The 19170-nt window shown below is 43.2% G+C and overlaps 1 protein-coding gene and 1 long non-coding RNA gene across 2 annotated transcripts in view; one reads left to right on the plus strand and one right to left on the minus strand.

The window, feature by feature from the left end:
• The window catches only part of LCP1 (lymphocyte cytosolic protein 1), a 54340-nt gene extending 48238 nt beyond the window's left edge, over window positions 1-6102 (minus strand). Inside the window, exon 1 of the mRNA XM_025924166.2 lies at window positions 5990-6102. The gene's annotated coding sequence lies outside the window, so the exon portion shown is untranslated. The remainder of the gene's footprint in view (window positions 1-5989) is intronic.
• Window positions 1766-17849, plus strand: LOC147584770 (uncharacterized). Its single transcript, XR_015253173.1, has 2 exons — window positions 1766-3601; window positions 17100-17849. It is a non-coding gene; the product is annotated as an uncharacterized LOC147584770 (long non-coding RNA).
• The last annotated feature ends 1321 nt before the right edge of the window (window positions 17850-19170 follow it).

The following is a 19170-nucleotide window of genomic DNA, read 5'->3' on the forward strand; positions in this document are numbered from 1 at the left end:
ATACGCATACATTTGTGCACCTCTTCACTTCATATATTTGGGTACACAGCTTAGATAAATTTCGGTACTGACTACCCGACTGAGGGATCAACGTGCAGGGTGTTGTTTAAATGCAAAGTATTTATTCCATTAATTCACTTCCCCCCTGAAAGTACAACCAGAGAAAAAAGGAACACAAATTATCCGGAGATTGCAATTCACATGCATAATTAATTCGCCTGCAGAATTCGGTGTCTTGGCTTTTCTGCCGGTGGAGAACATAATCTCTTTTCCATTTTAGTTCAGCCGCTCAGAAAGATGTGTGTGTGTGTGTGTGTGTGTGTGTGTGTGTGTGTGTGTGTGAGAGAGAGAGAGAGAGAGAGAGAGAGAGAGAGAGACAGAGACAGACAGAGACAGATAAGACAGATAAGGCAGAGAGCATCCACTGGCTATGTAACTGCTGCTGGACTAAAACACGAATCAATGCTGCAACCACAGGACTGTGGCTGTGCGAGTTCCTCAATTTAACATTGCAGCTTTTCCTTCCACCAATGACCATATTTGAGAAAGAAGCCTCCTTGTAACTTATAAATGGGGCTGACACACAGGCGTGGCTCTGAAGTCGAGCAAAACTCATTTTAAGCCCCCAGGTGGGTCACTTTTTACGTCTCTCTTTCAACTCACAATTAAAACAATCTTGCATTCTTTCACAGTTTTTAGACTGTACAATTAGGGATATGGGTGTTCTGGTGTAAATACTAAATTGTCTAATTTATTTGGGTCTATCAGTCACAACAGTCCAAAAGGTGACTAAAACTTGACTGAAAGTATTCTAACCTTTTAAGACTGAAAACTTTTCAAAGCTTTTGAGGATGGAAATCATAGTTTGCGACCCATGCAGAGATCGGTAAGTTGGTAAAAACTAAATAGTCAAGTGCAGAGAGGTGCTGGGTAGATACTGATGGTGATGGTGATGAAGGAGAAGGAGAAGGAAAAGAAGAAAAGGAAGAAGAGGAATCTGTTTGATAAAAGCAATTGGAAGACTGATCCATTTATTTGGGATAAATTATCATTATTTGAGCTCAACTCCAGAGCTTAAGTACAAATAAGCCCCATGGTCTGCTGCCTGTTTATTCCAGGAGGATATTATTTCTCCTGGAATTCAGCAGTTATATAAAAAACTGATTCAGGGGCGCCTGGGTGGCGCAGTCGGTTAAGCGTCTGACTTCAGCCAGGTCACGATCTCGCAGTCCGTGAGTTCGAGCCCCGCGTCAGGCTCTGGGCTGATGGCTCAGAGCCTGGAGCCTGTTTCCGATTCTGTGTCTCCCTCTCTCTCTGACCCTCCCCCGTTCATGCTCTGTCTCTCTCTGTCCCAAAAATAAATAAACGTTGAAAAAAAAATAAAAAAATAAAAAAAAAACAAAAAACACAAAAAACTGATTCAAATGTAGAAAATTAAAGTAATAAACCATCTGAATGGATTGGCTTTCTTCACATATGAAGATAACACCAGTAACTACCTCACAGGATCGTAGGGATGACTAAATATATCAGTATTGGTTAAAACACAAAAAATACTCAGTCCCGAGAGAGTAGTACACGAGTGTTAGCTATCATTATTAGGGTGGTAAATTGAAATTCTTTCTTCCCCGCTCTGCTGCTTGCTGTAGGTTACAAGATGAAGCGATGATGAAATTACTGGGAAGACTGATGTAATCACTGAAACTTGGCAAACCCAAAACAATGGGGACAGTCAATAGTTTAAGGAAATGGACTCAGAAGGGAACTGAGGAAAGCCACGGGAGATGCCATCTGGGCAGCCCTGTGTGTCTTCAGCAGCTGTAGGGAGATGCCCCTAAAAATGTGAACGTCTAATCTGGTGGCAACTTCTCAGAACTTCAAAATGAAAACAGCGTGAAACATGGACGCTTTTGATGTGAGTGCCTTGCCATCTGGCAAAACAGGGAAACTTGCAACTCTTGGAATCTGTTGACACTGGTTAGTTTGACATTTCGGTGGAGCTCTAATGCTAATGTTTATTATGCCCGCAGGGTTCAGTATGTAGATGGCATAGCATCATTTTGGTTGGTGGTTTCTGTGAGTTGGGAAACTAGCTGACAAAAAGCCCTAAAGAAACAATTAGACTAATATAAATAATGTTACTCTGCCACAAAATCTATTAATCATAAAGTCTGGTGCCTTTACAATCTTGCTTTATAAATTTTGACTCTTCGTTAATGGAATCTTATGAGCAAGTTTGTGAATTTTATTTCACCTAGACTGATATCAAAATGTGTTTGCCCTCTCTCCTCTATATATGGAGGGTCTTTATTCTACAAGTAATGAGGAGAAGTTGACTTGAGAACTTTCTAGAATAATCCAAAGTAACTAAGCAAAAGTTACTAATATCTGTTCTTAGGTTCTCTGTCATCAAAGAAGCCCATTATCAACTACAACAGTTTCAGTAAGTGTAGCTAAGTTTGAGGTCACTGACTGTGTTTAGGCCAAAACAATAAGATTGTAATTTTGTCTGTTTGCGATGGTCATTGGGAAATTTCCTAAATACGCTGCACTCAATGTCCATTCAGTGCTTTGAGGCTAAAATGAAGAATAGTGCTTCGGCAAAGAGGAAGCATGGTAGAATGCAAAATACCGTATGATTACTATATCTTCTTCCACAGCCATCACTGTGAGGAACTCAGTAAATAATAAGTTCATAAGTGAAATCAAAGAAAAGACTTCCATGCATCTCTAAGTAGCTGAGAGAAAATACGTGTGACAAATTTCCAATTCAATAAATATCATTAGTGCTGACCATGTGCTAGGAGAGCTAAGAAGGAGCTCAGGCTGTCAAACAAGGAATTGAAACTAAAGCAATTATGGTTACTGCTATACTTACTCTAAGATCAAAACGTTAAACACAAACACACCCAGAAGAAACTGTTCGTGGGGCAAGGAAGATGGCCGAAGGGTTCCATAGGGAAGACTTCCGAAAGGACTCGTTTCTTGAAGTGAGTCTTGAAAACTGACTGTAAGTTTTACAAATAAGAAAGCAATCGGAGCAACAGTTGGAACAAAAAGAAGTGAAAGCATGGAACTTTCTGGCGGCTTGTGGTCTTGTGCACCCAGAACATGGGCAAATGAGGGGGGGTGAGAGGATGGAGGGCAGCCAGAGCAGAAGGAAGTGACAAGAAATAAGGTTGGGGAAGTGGTTGAGGCAAGTTTGTGAAGGCGTACAATTCTTTGGTAAAATTATACATTAATTAAGAGAGGATACTTCTTCATTCTCTAAAAGAGGATTCTGCACTCATTACATGAAACCCACAATGATATCTCTTACTTATAAAGACAAAAAAAGCTTCTGGGTTTATTGCAAATTTTTTTCTTCTCTCTTTCTCCCTCTCTTTCCTTTAAAATTATGAGCACCAAGGTCTCCTCAGTCAGCTTCAGAAATAAAAGCTTCTAATGATCTACATCTGGGAAAAAAATATGCTGGTGTGGAAGAAGGGATCTAGAAGAGACAGATGCTTATAGAGAAGCAACATGGAGCTGGAAATCATGACTATCTAACATCCCTCGACCCCTCCAATAGCCCAGTGACAGTGGGCCAGTTGCTTCCACGGTGAGCCCCCTGCCTCATGTCTAAAGGCATTATGTGAGATAATGCATAAAGAGTGGCTACATGTTGTAAGTAGGTATAAATATTATAATATAATAATATTTTTATTACTTGTCTTGTTCTCTCTAAGTAGGTCATATTTGAATGGGACTTTACTTGTTGGCCTCCCTTCTTCACAGGGACCAGAAGAAGGTTTATAAATGGTATTAAAATACTGAAATTGTTGGGGCGCCTGGGTGGCGCAGTCGGTTAAGCGTCCGACTTCAGCCAGGTCACGATCTCGCACTCCGTGAGTTCGAGCCCCGTGTTGGGCTCTGGGCTGATGGCTCAGAGCCTGGAGCCTGTTTCCGATTCTGTGTCTCCCTCTCTCTCTGCCCCTCCCCCGTTCATGCTCTGTCTCTCTCTGTCCCAAAAATAAATAAACGTTGAAAAAAAAAAAATTAAAAAATACTGAAATTGTTTCCCAAATTACTGATTGTTTCAAGGCATACTTTGTAAGTTAAAGGAAATAAAATTTTAAATGTGACCAAGAAAAGCATCCTTCAGATAGCTAATGAAATGTCCCACCATAACAGTGCTTGATCAATGGGTAAGACCCAGAAGATTCTTCCCTGATGCTACTGGGGGTGAGCTAGACAGAAGAGAAATGGATATTTTATAGCGTATCAGGTTGACACTTTAACAGTCTAAACTTGATTTAAATCAAGAGACTTTTTTCTCTACTTTGAATTAACTTTTTCATATTCCATTTTATTTCCTTCCAAAGTAAGGAAAAGACTGACATACCTTCACACTCTAATTTATTTTGTTCCCATTAATATTTTTACTGGAAAGAAGATAGAGCATTTTTTTTAATTTGTTCTTTTCTGGGGCTCAGGTCCTCCTCCCCCAATTCCACATTTTTGCTAGTTTAAAACCACTCACGAGAGATGTGTAAAACATATTGATGCCCACATTTTGCAACTTTCAGAAATTCACATTTATAGGTAAATGGCTAATTCCATTCAAATTTGCCTGTGCAGATGGTTCTTTGAAATGTTTTATTTAATAGAAACCAATTATGATAAATTTATGTAAATTCAAAACTAAGACATGGCTAATAAACCAGCGTTGTTGACTGATAGGTTTTTTTTTTTTTTTTTAAGTTGCCCTGGGGAACTAACTTGAAAAAATGAGTTGCTATCCTTGAATAAGAAAAATTGGGTTTTGATAAGTACCCTGATAAATTAAGCCATTTCCAGTCTGAATGGCTTTTATGCTTATCATCTGTCAATGGTTGTTAATACTGTTGGATAATGATAATTAAATGAATGCCGACGCTACAAGATTTAAAGTCTATGTTTCAACAGAGCTTCTGGAGTAAATATTCCATGTCGACTTTATCAGGATTTCTGATGTAGACAGAAGCCTTTCATCCAGAATTTAACGGCCATTTGTTTGGTCATCAGCCTAAGCAATAGTTCAAACAATTCTGCAAAAACAGTACAATTAAGCCACGCAAATTGCTTTTATTTTTAGAGAGTAAATGAAGAAAAGGCGCCTCCGATTCCTTGTGGTTATCAGACATACCCGTTAAAACCACTGGCACCAAAATCACTCAAATAACCAGTAACACACTCAGCAACATATGACTCAAGACGTTAATACATCCACTCAAATGCTGTAAAGAAACTTTTTAGAAAAACAGAACCACCGGAGCTAAAATTAAACTACTCCCACCAGGACAATGAGCAGCACAATCTAAATGATCAATACCCACTTTCCTGAAAACATTTTAAAGTAGATCAAATCACAGTAAATAGCATCCCCAAGATAAAGCAAGAGAAATAAATCAAAACATGGTTTGGTTTGAAAGGGGGAAAAAAAAAAAGGGGGCACCTGGGTGGCTCATTTCGTTGGGCGTCCAAATTCGGCTCAGGTCAAGGTCTCACTGCTCTTGAGTTCGAGCCCTGCGTCGGGCTCTGTGTTGACAGCTCAGAGCCTGGAGCCTGCTTCAGATTCTGTCTCCCTCTCTCTCTGCACCCACCCCCACTCATGCTCTGTCTCTGTCTCTGTCTCTCTCTCTCTCTCTCAAAAATGAACAAACATAAAAAAATAAAAATAAAGTAAAAGGGAAAAAAAGAATCCTGGTTTTGGGGGTGCTAACTGTGGATAACTAGAGAAGAAGCCACCCCACAGAACTGAGGGGTCCGACTCTGGACAGCCACATGGGGTGGCTACAGCTTGGCTGGGCAGTTAAACGGTGACATGGTTCACAGAGGGCTCGGGTGACAGGTGCTCAGATCTCAGTCCCCTGAAGGCAAAACCCACAACCCACAGAAACAGAGCCACCCAACCAGGAAAAACATCATAAGCACTTAGAAATGACAAAAAGACATTAAGAAATTTTACCTTGTTGAAAAACTGTCCTCAGTGGTACTGGCGTGTGACCAGAAACCCCCTTCTTTCTGATCTGCAGAACAACTTTGTCAAACCCGGGTACGCGGTCACAAGGCAGGAAGTGACTAGAGTGACAAATCATCAGGCAGGAAAGAAATAGATTTTGTCTTTATAAGGACATTTTACCTAACTTTTTTTTTTTTTCTCGTGTCTCCTCCCCCACAAGAATCACCTGACAGAACAGGTCACACTGAAATTCAGAAACGTCTTACCACTTCCTTTTTATAAGCATTTTTCTCTTCCCTTCCCTTTCTTCTCTGTCTCCTAAGCTCTGGGCTACTTAAACCTGTCTGATTTCAGATAACAAGGCAAGGTCAGCATGCTACCTTTACTACTTGCTCTGACCCCACTTGGAAATGCAAAGCCCAGGTGCCTGGCTACTCAGAGCAAAGACAAACAAATGATTAGTTTTTAGTGAAGTAGCCAAGGGAGAAGGTGGAAATCCACCTGAAACAAACTAAAAGGGATTTCTTTGGGAAAGCTCCGCCCCAGCCGAAACCTAACCTCTCTCAAGTGTCCCTGAACACCGATCTTATTGGAGCAAACAAAACAAAATGGTCTCTTTAAGGGGAAGGGCCTGAAAAGAATGGCCACTATATTATTTACTCACTTTTATTTATAGAACATCTATGTGCTAGGGATCTCTTTAACCCAATTAAAGATTTCAATTATTTAGACGTTTCCTATAAAGAGCACCAGTGGATGACACAGGCAGCTGCTGTAGTTAAATAGGTAGCTGAATTCCTTCTTACTGACCAGATTTATTTTTTGAATGCACGGTTTATAATGTTAGCAAGTAATTAAAAAAAAAAAAAAAAGGCTCTATTCTATGTGCAAACCCTGGATGCTTGTCTTGAGGGCAAATTCCCATTGTCCAAAGTAAGTGCTCGAGTGCTCATGGCCTCACAGAGGCTGTGAAGGTTGTGTAGTGCCCTGAGTAATGTTAACTAAGTATAATCTCCACATTTCCCCCAAACTGTGTATGGCTCCAGCGGTCAGCTACTGAGGAATGAAGATACACGGCAGTGCTTTAGTCTGACAGTGAGTTGACCATGCTTGATCATTCTACATGCTTCTGTAGTTGCTAGGAGCCTGGAATCCCCCCAGTGGGCACTCCGGTCGGGGAGCTGCTCTTATGCACCTTTTGCTTCTTTGAGGTCTCCTCTAGAAAGTTCCTGCTTCCAACCTCAAATGTTAAACCAAGCTGTTTCTAGTTTATCTACTTCATTGGCCAGTGATGGGGCAACTTCTTGGTCAGAACCACACAGAGGCCATCTTGAAGAAGAGGGTGGGCCGTAATGGGAAGAGATGGTGGAGATTCGGTCCATTTGAGAAGTGGCTAACCTCCAGAGAACTACCAGCCCTCCAGTGACTTCCAAGGAAGACTGGGAGGGCGAATCAGACCCTGTTTGCTCCGTTCCATCATTACTCCCAAGTAAGAGATTGCAGAGGGATTTCAAGAAGCAACTAAATTCCTCTGGGACACCAAGGAAACACCTACGCACCACTGTGACAGTACCCGTCACGCTACAAAGCAGCTGGCGGTTCCTACTCTGGTGGGGATAATCACCATTCTGAGCCCCGCAGCAGGATTCTCTAGATAGTGTCCTGATGGTTTAAGGATGAAAAACATGTGAAACGTGGATCCCTCTAATCTGGTTCTACGTCCCAGGTTGGTCTGACGAATGGAATGAAAACACCCCCGCAGGAACATGTCAGAAAGGGAAGGAGAGACTCCTTTCGTTTACCTGGGAGGAGGAAAGGGACAGCATCCTGTGTCTACCGGTGCCTGGTCATCGGAGACCTGAGGAATCTGTAAGGAAGAGCCATCTGTTAGGAGAAGGGGCGAAAGGGCTGTGAAACACCAAGGCAGGTGTAGATGTGGGGCAGGGCGGACGCGTGAGGACGGTGAATCACATACGGTTATGACTGGCAGTCAGAAGAAGGATTTAGGGTTCCAGACAGCATCTAGATTCTAGAAGATGAAAGCCATTGAATTGTGCCGCTTAACCAGCGGGGCGAGGGAGGCGTCTTCTCTAGCAGGAGCTCAACTTGGGCTCCACCTTGGCCGCCCACCAGCACCTCACCCACATCCTGGACTACTCCCTCCAGAGTAATCTCTTTATCTGCCTCCCAGGGGCGTGTGTACCCAGATACAGGCAGTTGTTTAGACGCGACATCCAGGCTTCTTCAGAGGGCAGGATTTTATCACTGTCAGTGTTGAGAATTGCTGGGGCATCATGGCCAACATGCCTGAAACGGGACTTTCCGTTTTATTACTATTTCTCTGTTCTCTACAGACCACGCGCTTCGGGTGGCCCACACCCAGAGAGGACCCGTCCCACGCGCCACCCTCCACAATGCCACGTCTGCCACTTCTTGGCTGGCCCATGCTTTGCCTTCTCTCTACCCCTACTGCCCTCCCCTCCTCCTTCCCCCCTCCCCCCCCCCCCCCAGCCCTGGGCTGCTCAGAAACCTGCAGCCTCAGTCTCTAATTCCACATCAGCCACTATTCTCCTGCCATTGTGTGCTGCTGAAGTCACAGAAACACAGACTTAGAAGGCTATGAATTCAAGCTGCCTGCCTTCAAATTCCTTCTCAGAAATACTTTTGCTCGGTTGCATTAGCTTCCTGAGAGCAGGCAGTTCCCAACCTGGGGTCCCTGGACCTCGAAAATTATTATGCAAAATTTTGTGTGTATGTTCTTTTTTTTTCCCTGGGTTCATCGTATTCTTTACTGTAATATTAAAGAGATCACGGGAGGTGCCTGGGTGGCTCAGTCAGTTGAGCGTCTGACTTCGGCTCACGTCATGATCTGGTGATTCGTGAGTTCAAGCCCCACATCGGGCTCTCTGCTGTGGGTGTGGAGCCTGCTTCAGATCCTCTGTCCCCCTCTCTCTCTGCTCCTCCCCTGCTCGTGTGCTCTTTCAAAAATGAACATTAAAAAAAAAAACAGATCACAGACCCCAAAAGTTAGGCATTTATTTCAAATTCTCTCCTCTTGCCTCGATCTCCCACTCCAGACTCCAGCATCCTCTCCCACCCCTTATTTACTGAGATGATTCAAGTCATCCGGCCTGAGCTTCCTCATCTAGCCTCCTCTGCTCTTACAAGATCCACTTTTTCCATCTCTTTCCATCTTTAAAGGAACAGGTGTCCTTCCATCTTCTCAAGGTCCATACTTCCTCATTTTAGTCTTAACCTTCTATCTTCTGCTGACTTAAATACCTTGCTCCATCAATGACTGCACACTTTTCTGGCATCTTTAATCTCTTGTGCCCCCTTCACTTGCTTTCACACACTGTGGGGCCGGTACAAAGGGAAGAAGACGGTTGCATCACTCCATGGCCATGTTTGATGGGTAGGGAATGAAAGGAAATAAGATGGGCACAATCCCTGCCTTTCCAGAATGCCCACTGTAGTTAAGGACGCAGGCAAGTGAAAAGGCGAGTGGTACCCAGAACCAGGAGATGAAAAGCACAATGCCTGTGGGAACACACAGCACTAATCCAGACTGGGGGTCTGGGAGGTGTGCAGAGGGAGCAGAGAGCATGGTTAAGAGTAAAGATGCTGGGCTACTTGTCTGTTGTCAACCCCCAGCTCTACAGTTGTCCTAGTCATGTGACCTGGGGCAGATGACTTCATTTCACTGGCCTCGGTTTCGTCATCTAGAAAATAGGCAGAAGAATAGTGTGAGGGTTGGGTTACATGGATAGATATAGAGAACACATTAGAGTGCCTGGCACATGGTAAGTGACATAGAAGCATTAACTAGTCTTTTAATATCTGTACCAGTCTCCGGACTAGACTCTGCACGTACATTGTTTCATTTCTTCCTCACAATAGCTCTATGAATTGGGAATTATTTTGTGTTTTTTTCCTTCAAAAAACCCTTTTTTACTATAGTGTTCTTTAAAAAAAATTTTTTTTAACATTTATTCATTTTTGAGAGACAGAGCATGAGTGGGGGAGGGGCCGAGAGAGAGGGAGACACAGAATCCGAGGCAGGCTACAGGCTCTGTCAGGCGGCTGTCTGTCCGCACAGAGCCCGATGCGGGGTTTGAACCCACCAACTATGCAATCATGACCCGAGCCAAAGTCGGCCGCTTAACCGACTGAGCCACCCAGGCGCCCCTAGTATAGTTTTCAATTCTTCATGACTTCCATGGAATTCTGCACTGCCATCTTTCCTGTGAGACCTTTCAGGACCTCCCCCTAAAGCAGGTAGACTACGCTTCCCTCCTAGCCAGGCTTATTTCATTGACTTGCTTGGAACGGAGCAGTGGAAAGTTAACAGACGAGACACAAGCAGAGGTCTTGAATATACATCCATGATCTGACATGGTCTCCTTCATGTCTGACATTTACCACGAAGGAAACACACCCTTGTTTCAGGGGAGTGACGAGATGCTTGGGACCAACCTGAATCCAACCCACAACACGGGCCAAATCTAGCTGACCCACATTCCGACGCAGAGCCACCCTGGCTGACCCAAAAACCTAGGTGTGTTGTAAACAGGTGAGATTCGGGAGTCGTTTGCTAAGTAGGGTTGTCACGGAGACACGTGACTAGCAGTGCCCCCCCTCCCCCCCCAAGCAACTATTCACAACTCTGCTGCTACCAGAATTTCCAATCATCCTTACTCTGGTCTGTTTTCTACAGAGTTAACACTTTCTAGCATGCAATATGTTAACATTAAGTTTACTGTCTCCTCCCAAACCCACGCTCAGCTTTGGGCAGATGTTTATTGGATTTTTTTTATTGGTGGAGCAGTACCACCGCTCAGTTAGGAAATGGGACGTATGGGTGAAAGCTTATTGTCGCTTTGCTTGATAGCAAAAATATAAAGGAAGCAGCAGAGGGAATGTATAAATTGGGGTTCCATGTAATATGTGGCAGTTATAATGAGTGGACTAGAACTAGATCGCCTAAGCAAGAATAAATCTTAAGAATATAAACTTGAAAGAAAAGCAAACGTTGCGGAATACTGCTAATATTCATACGCATTTTACCCAACTGTTATAGTGTGATTTGTGGATGTGTGTGTGTTTATAATAAAAACATGTCTAAGCAATGGTAAATGCCAATTTAGGAGCACAGTTACCTCCGGCAAGTTAGGGAGGGAGTGGGATCAAGGAGGGTGGACAGGAGAATTCAACTATGTCTGTAGCAAAATGTTCAGATGTGGCAAAAAAAAAAAAAAAAAAAAAAAAAGTATTGGATACATGAGTGTTGGCTCTAATATTCTCTTTTGTAATGTTTTAAATATTCTTCACTTAAGTTTTAAAAATTTTAATTTCATGATTCAGAATATATTCACACAGCTTAAAATTTAAAAAGATGCACTAAGATATACGGTAAAAATTTTGTCTTCCTTCTCTGGCCCCTGGTAACTCATTTCCTCTTCAATTTTTAAATAATGGCTTCGTTGAGCTATGGCTGAAATTAAAATTCACCTTCTAAAATTGAAATTCAGTGGTTTTTGGTATACTAACAGAGCGGAGCAACCAACCATCACCCTATATTATTCTGGAACATTCTCATTACCCCCAAAAGGAACCCGACACGTACCTATCAGCAGTTACTCCCCATTTACCCCCACTGCTCGAACCCCCAACCACTAATTTACTTTGTGTCTCTGTAGGTTCGCTTCTGGACATTTCATATAAATGGAATTATAGGCTACATGGTCTTTAATGAATAGTTTCTTTTACTTTGCAGCATGTGTTCAAGGCTCATCTGTTGTAAGATAGATCATGTATCGGCACTTCATTCCTTTTTAAAAAATGTTTGTTTGTTTATATTGAGAGACTGAGAGAGAGAGAAACTCACAAATCATAAGATCGTGACCTGAACTGAAATACAGTCAGATGCTTAACCTACTGAGCCACCCAGGTGCCCCAGTACCTTACTCCTTTCTATAGATGAATAATATCCCAGTGTACAGATATACCATATTTTATGTATCCATTCATTAGTTGATAGACATTTGAGTTGTTTCCACTTTTTGGATACATGAACAATGTGGCTATGAACATTTATGTACGTGTTTTTGTTTATGGACATATGTTTGCCTTAATATTTTAATCAGTATAGTTGACCCTTGAACACCATTGGGGTTAGGAACACTGCCCCCCCCCCCAAGGTTGAAAATCCATGTGTAACTTTTGATTCCCCAAAACTTAATTACCAACAGCCTACTGTTGACCAATAACTAATGACTGATAACATAAACTGCTAGTTAACACACATTTTGTATCTTATATGTATCATATACTATATTCTTACAGTAAAGTAAGCTAGAGAAAAGAAAATGTTATTATAGAAATCAAGAGGAAGGGGAAAGACATCTACAGTATAGTACTGTATTTTTAAAAATCCATGTACAAGTAGAGCCATGCAGTTCAAACCCATGTTGCCCAAAGGTCAACCACATACGGTTTTAGAAGTCACTGGGGCACCTGGGTGGCTCAGGTGGTTAAGTGTCCAACTTCGCTCAGGTCATGATCTCAAGTTCATGAGTTCTAGTCCCACGCTGGGCTCTGTGCTGACAGCTCAGAGCCTGGAGCCTGCTTCAAATTGTGTGTCTCACTCTCTCTCTGCCCCTCACCCGCTCTCTCCCTCTCTCTCAAAAATAAAAACATTTTTTAAAAATTTAAAAAAAAGAAATCAAACGTTACCTTTGGGTTTATGAAGAAACACCAGTCTCCTGACACACTCCTTCTTTACCTCCAATTTCCATTCCCCAGAAACAATGATTTTCAACAGTCTATTTCTTCTGCTACTCCTTATTTCGTTTACATTTTGGTTTTTTTAAAATTTATCTTAAGTTTACTTATTTTGAGAGGGAGAGAGAGAGAGGGGAGAGAGCAAATCCCAAGCAGGCTCCACAGTGTCCGCGCAGAGCCCAATGCGGGGCTCGAACTTGCTACTCCCTATTTCTAAGATGCTATGTTCATGCTGGGTCTGGATGTCCACGTTCAGTTTTTGGGTTTTTTTGTTTGTTTGTTTGTTTTTACATCTTACATGGGAGACGGAGATTTGACCCTCTCACTTCCCCCAGTGTGTAGACACAAGCTCCCCCACCATCCTCTAACACAGGCATAACACCTCTTAGTGAAATCAACATTCTGTGTTGACAATGACCGCATAAATATTCACAGCTCAGTTATGTCGGGCACAATGTTTACATCTCCCTTTTGTTTCTACCCTTCTTCCTAGGGTCCTTTGTCCTCCTCTCTGGTCCTGCTGCCCAGCTGCCATCCAGAAGCTTCCCTCTGCCATCATCCCGGGATTCCCCTTCTTCCCCCTCTGGGTTGAAGCTCCTGTTTCTCTGCACCTTCCATTTCTCCATCTCCTTCCTTGTTTTGCTAAGCACATCCTCTAGTAGATTCCTGACAAAGATGGCATGGGACATAAATTTCTCGAGACTTTCTTTTTTTAAAAAATTTTTTAACGTTTATTTATTTTTTAATTTTTTTTCCCAACGTTTATTTATTTTTGGGACAGAGAGAGACAGAGCATGAACGGGGGAGGGTCAGAGAGAGAGGGAGACACAGAATCGGAAACAGGCTCCAGGCTCTGAGCCATCAGCCCAGAGCCTGACGCGGGGCTCGAACTCACAGACCGCGAGATCGTGACCTGGCTGAAGTCAGACGCTTAACTGACTGCGCCACCCAGGCGCCCCACGTTTATTTATTTTTGACAGAGAGAGAGAGAGAGAGCTTGAGCAGAGGAGGGGCAGAGAGAGAGGGAGACCCAGAATTCGAAGCAGGCTCCAGGCTCTGAGCTGTCAGCACAGAGCCCAACGCGGGGCTCGAACTCACAGACCGCGAGATCATGACCTGAGCTGAAGTGGGTCGCTCAACCATCTGAGCCACCCAGGCACCCCTCTTGAGATGTTTTATAGCTGGAAATATGTATAGTCTAGTCTCATTCTTGGAAGTCCACACTGGAAATCATTTTTTGTCAAAATTCTGGAGGGATTGTTTCAGTGTCTGATACTATCCTGATGTATGATCCCTTACGTGTCATTTTTTTTCTTCCTGGAAATACTTAGGATTTTTATTTTGTGCCAGGCATTCTGAAATGTTATGATATGCCTCACAGTGGATACGTTTTCATCCACTGTGTGCTAGGGATTCTGTGATCACTTAATCTGGAAAATTCAAATATTTCAGTTCTGGAGAGTTCTCTCTCTCTCTTTCTCTCTCATTTCCTCTGTTTTCTGTGTTCTCTTTCATTGGGATTGGATTTGATTGTTGGGCTACCTGGCTTGACCTTCTAATTTTATTTTTCCTTCTGTTTTCTGTATCTTGGCTTGCTTGCTTAGTTAGTTAGTTAGTTAGGAGAGAGAGAGTGCGAGCAGGGGAGGGACAGAGAGAGGGGGAGACACAGAATCCGAAGCAGGCTCCAGGCTCTGAGCATCAGCACAGAGCCTGGTGCAGGGCTTGAACTCATGAACATCAAGATCATGACCTGAGCCAAAGTTGGACGCTTAATCGACTGAGCCACCCAGGCGCCCTTGTCATTTGGCCTATTTCTACTGTCACGGAAGTATGTCAACTTTTTCTTCAAGATTTCCATTGAACATTTCCTTTCCTTCTTCTTTTTAATAGCCAAAGCCTCCTTCTTTTTCTCTGAATACTCCTTTTTAACATATAATAGCAATGTGGGGGGGGCGGGAGGTCAGGGCAGAGTGAGGACGGTCTTACTGCTCCTCGTATAACCTGTCTACCAATCCTCGTGTTTTCCAGCTCCGTCTTGCACAACAACCTTCAAAAGTATGTGGTGCCTCAGAGTTTTGAGCTTTGCTGAGTCCATGGTGGCATTTGAGTTGTTTCTTCTTGGTGTCTCTCATTCCAGGCTTGGGGGCCAGCTGCTGTGTGTGCTTAAGCACTTTCTGCAATTCATCTATTCTATGGCCTCCAACATTCTGCTCACATCTCTTATCGACTATTACCTCATTTGGGCTCTCCTATTAGACTGGAAAGCCCATGAAACCAAGGGCTGTGCATGTTTTGTTAGCTTCTAAACACTCTATCTGGCATTTCAACAATATTTGTTGAATAAAATGAATGCAGAGGACTCTGCTGACTGGAAGAAGGAGATAGAAAGGAAAGGCAGAAATGTACTTTGGCCACAAAGGAATGTCATGGGGGAGCTAAGTACTCCTGCTGTGATGAGTGCAAAGGTGTAGCTTCGGAAGGGGGTGGGGTGCAAAGAAAGAGAAAAGGCTGCGGAATCCAGCAGAGACGAGATCGTGGTGGGTCTTTCAAGATGAGTTAGGGAGTTTGGTCTTTACTCTGAAAAGAATGGGGAGCTGTTTTAAAGTCTGTACTAGTTTCCTAGGGCAGCTGTAACAAAGTACCACAAATCGGGTGGTTTACCCATGGCTCTTCCAGTTTCTGGTGGTCTGCTGACAATTCTTTCCGATAGAGGCATCCCCCAGATCTCTGTGGTAGCACATTTCCCCTTTTTATAAGGAGACGGCCATCCGGATTAAAACCTACCCTTCTGACCTCATCTTGATGTCATCTTCTACAAATACCCTATATCCACATAAGGTCACCTTCATAGGCACTTGTGGTTAGGACTTCAATATCTTTAGGGGAGGACACAATTCTTAACAGGAAGTGACACCTTATACCCTTACTACTGTCCCTTAGAAAAACCTCCCCACCTCCAACGAGAAAGAGTGGGCGTGGAGAGGATAAAGATCAGACCATTCCAGAGACCTGTGGCTTCAGGTGGGTGGAAGGCGAGGGCACGCAGTGGTGGGACAAAGACAGGTGGGCAGATGCAAGGGACACTTGGTGGCTTGGTAAACAGAAAGGACAAGAAGGAACTGATTGAATACAGAGGAAGAAAGAGACTGAACAGACGAAAAACAGCGGTCAAGGATGACCCCATCTCCTAACTCCCACACTGTCTTTACTGGGCTGCTCATCTCACCCCTCTCCTAAAACTGATCTAAAGGACTTCACGTAGCGTTAATGTGTTCGCTGTTAATGTCCTGTCTTTAAGTGACACTTGATGCGTTAAGCATCTTCTCCACGAACGATTATTTACACATAATTGCAAAACGAGCAATTCTATTTTGAAATCCCGCTGTCATTGCAAATATCTAAAGCTCAACTCCTTCTTCCTCTGACAAAGAAGCTCCCGGGCACCCCGTCCTTAGTTCAGCCAGGAGTGCATCACTGACCCCGGGCGGTCCAGAGTACTTTTTGACTCCTCCTTTTTCCTGCGGCCAAAGTTGCATTTATTTGTCCCTGATAGTCTTTCCCAATTTTGTGCTTTCTATGCCTCTTCTACCATATACCCTTACTACCATAGCCCTGGGCTTCGGGTCAACTTCCTGATTCACTACTTCCCACCACACCGACCCTTAATACATCCTGCACATCACCACCATACTCCTCTTCATCAAGCTACACCTCCCTCCCCTCATTCTCCTGCTCATTAATCATCGGAGATCACCCACCACTTGCAGGATAATGTCTAAATGCTGCCTCGATCTATCTTTCGGTCCTCGTACTGACGGCATAAGCCCTCTGGTGCTCCCGAGCAGGTCTGTTAGCCATCTGACAAAACTGGAACATTTCTCATACGCCTATCAGATTCCTGCGCGCTCTCCCTGACTGCCCCTTCACTCCCCATTTCTATAAATCTGAATCATTCTCCCGGTCCCAAGAACGAGACTGGCTACGTCATTTGTGGGCCCCGGTACGAAACGAAAACGTGGGGCTCTATGTTCAAAAATGATCAAGGATGTTTAGACGCGGACGACAGAACATTAAGCCAAGGGTGGAGCCCTTCTGAGCAGAGGGCCCTGGGTGACACGCGTCACAGGTCCACAAAGCAGTCCCTGCTCCTTGACCACCAATTTACCTTTTGTTCTCTTCCTAGCACCTACAGTACTTGTCTGTAAGTCATTCTTGACATTTACTGCACGCGACCTTTCTTGGTCCATTAAGCTCCGTGTCTGTATTGTCCATTAACCTCCGTGTCTATCTGCATGTCCGTATGTGTTTGTAACATCTTGATTCATTCATCAAGCTCTTAGGAGGAACATCCTCCGTAACAGGCCCTTAGGAGACAACACCAGAAGACTCCTCTCACACGCTCAAGGATTTCACAATGTGGAAGGTTACTAAATATCCCAACAATTATAACGCCCTTTGATCAACACGGTGAGAGACAGATGCCCAAGGTACCAGTGACATGATGGGGGTGGCGTGGCGGGCAGGAAGGCATTTTAGAAGATGTAGAGCTGGGCCCCCAAGAGTCTATGGAAGCTGGCCAGGCGAAGCAGGAGAGAGAGAGTGATGAAGGGCATTTCAGAGGGACCGACACATACATACAGTGTGGGACTGTTACGTGCCTCACCCGGCCGAAACGTCAGCTTCTGGAGTACAGGAATTGCACCCTCACCTAGCACCTAATCCAATTCATTGCTCATAGTACAAATGCAATAAATATTGGATGAGCTGAGAAGGCAAATTGATTCCATAAACAATGGGGGACTGAAAAGTTAAACTAAACAACAAAAGGATAAATTTTCCATACATATCTAAAATTTACAAAGCATGAGAGGTCTTCCGGAGAATTTATATATATGCAGCTGCCATTTAAAGACTGATTTTACATCTGGCTAGTGCTAACTTTACTACCCCTTTCTGATCACAGTACAACAAAAGCTAATTATCGCTATTATTGCCAGGTAGAGTATAAACGGAAGAGGGCTGTGCACAGCTGCGAATTTTATTTTCATAAAATGTCAAGTGCTATAAAATGTTAGCCCTGCAATATTTTTAAGTATTAAAAAGTTGAATCTAGCAAACGATGCAGGCTCTGGCCATTTCCAAGGTAGAGAATTTGCGTAACTTGAGTTTATAACAACTCCATAGATACTCACTGGCATTTTACAACCCATTTGCACTAACAGAGTCATTAAAACAGATGCGGGCCGAAGTGATGTAGGCCACTTACCTTCGGCTTCCCATGCTGGAAATACAGTATTTCCTCAACTTTTGTGAACACATATGCTGCTGTTGCTGAGACAATATTTGATATCCTTCCAACCACCAAGAATACAAATACACGGACCGAGATTTTAAAATAAGCACATAGAAAACAATACAAGAAAAAGGGTGTGTGCATCAAGTCTTAAGATGCAAAGTCATGAGCCTTTTAACAATGCAAAGCTAAAAATAAAAATGAAAAAGCTACTAAGAAAAATATTTGGGGAACATGGTGTGCAGGAAAAGCAAAAAGACCTGAAATTAGAAATCTTAGAGATAACTCCCGATTCCAGCATATGCACCAGATCTTGGGTAAGGAGTTTCCCCTTTACTCAGCTGAACTTATAGGTAAATTGGAGACACTCCCACCTATGTCACAGGGTTACCCTGAAGAATAAAGGAGATTATTCCTAGCACAGCTAACACAGTGGTCCTAGCTAGTGCCAAATTTTAGCTGAATCTGAGTTGGTTACTTGAGGTCTACATAAAATACCTAAACATTTCATTACGCCAAGTCCGATTCATTCATTCATTCATTCATTCATTCATTCAATCTTTTCTTTAAAATTCAACTGGAATTTATTGTGCATTTACTAGTGCCCTGTGCTGAGGGCCTTAACACATCACCTTTAAGACTTCCAGCAACCCCGTGATATAAGTGGCATCTATTTCCATCCGAAGGTAAGGACACTGAGGCCCAGATGAAAAGTTGTTGTTTTTACTGTGTCTCTGCAGCAGCAAAATGAAAATATTTCTGGTCAAGTTCTCCATTCCTTAAATAGGAATATGAATCAGCTGCTAATTCTTTGCAGAGTCGGCCAAAACATAGTCAGTGCAGCTTCAGTCGGTTCATATGACACAGCTTCCTTATTTCAATCACTCCTTCATTAAACAAGCATTTACTTCATGGGTCTCATGAAGAATTTATTGTGTAGAAGACACAAAACAAACAAAGGTACAGAGGATCAGAGGAAACATACGCAGTAGAGAGGAAAACAATGAAATAGATTAGTCTGGTGGCAGAGAAATGGAATGGAGCGGGCAGTGACTGGAAGTAAGGAGAAGGGTAGGAGGCCATGGCCACTAGGTACTAGGTACCTAAGTAC

The sequence above is a fragment of the Puma concolor genome, chromosome A1 (assembly GCF_028749965.1).
Source record: "Puma concolor isolate L17-30 chromosome A1, mPumCon1.1.hap2, whole genome shotgun sequence".
In the NCBI taxonomy this organism is placed as follows: domain Eukaryota; kingdom Metazoa; phylum Chordata; class Mammalia; order Carnivora; family Felidae; genus Puma; species Puma concolor.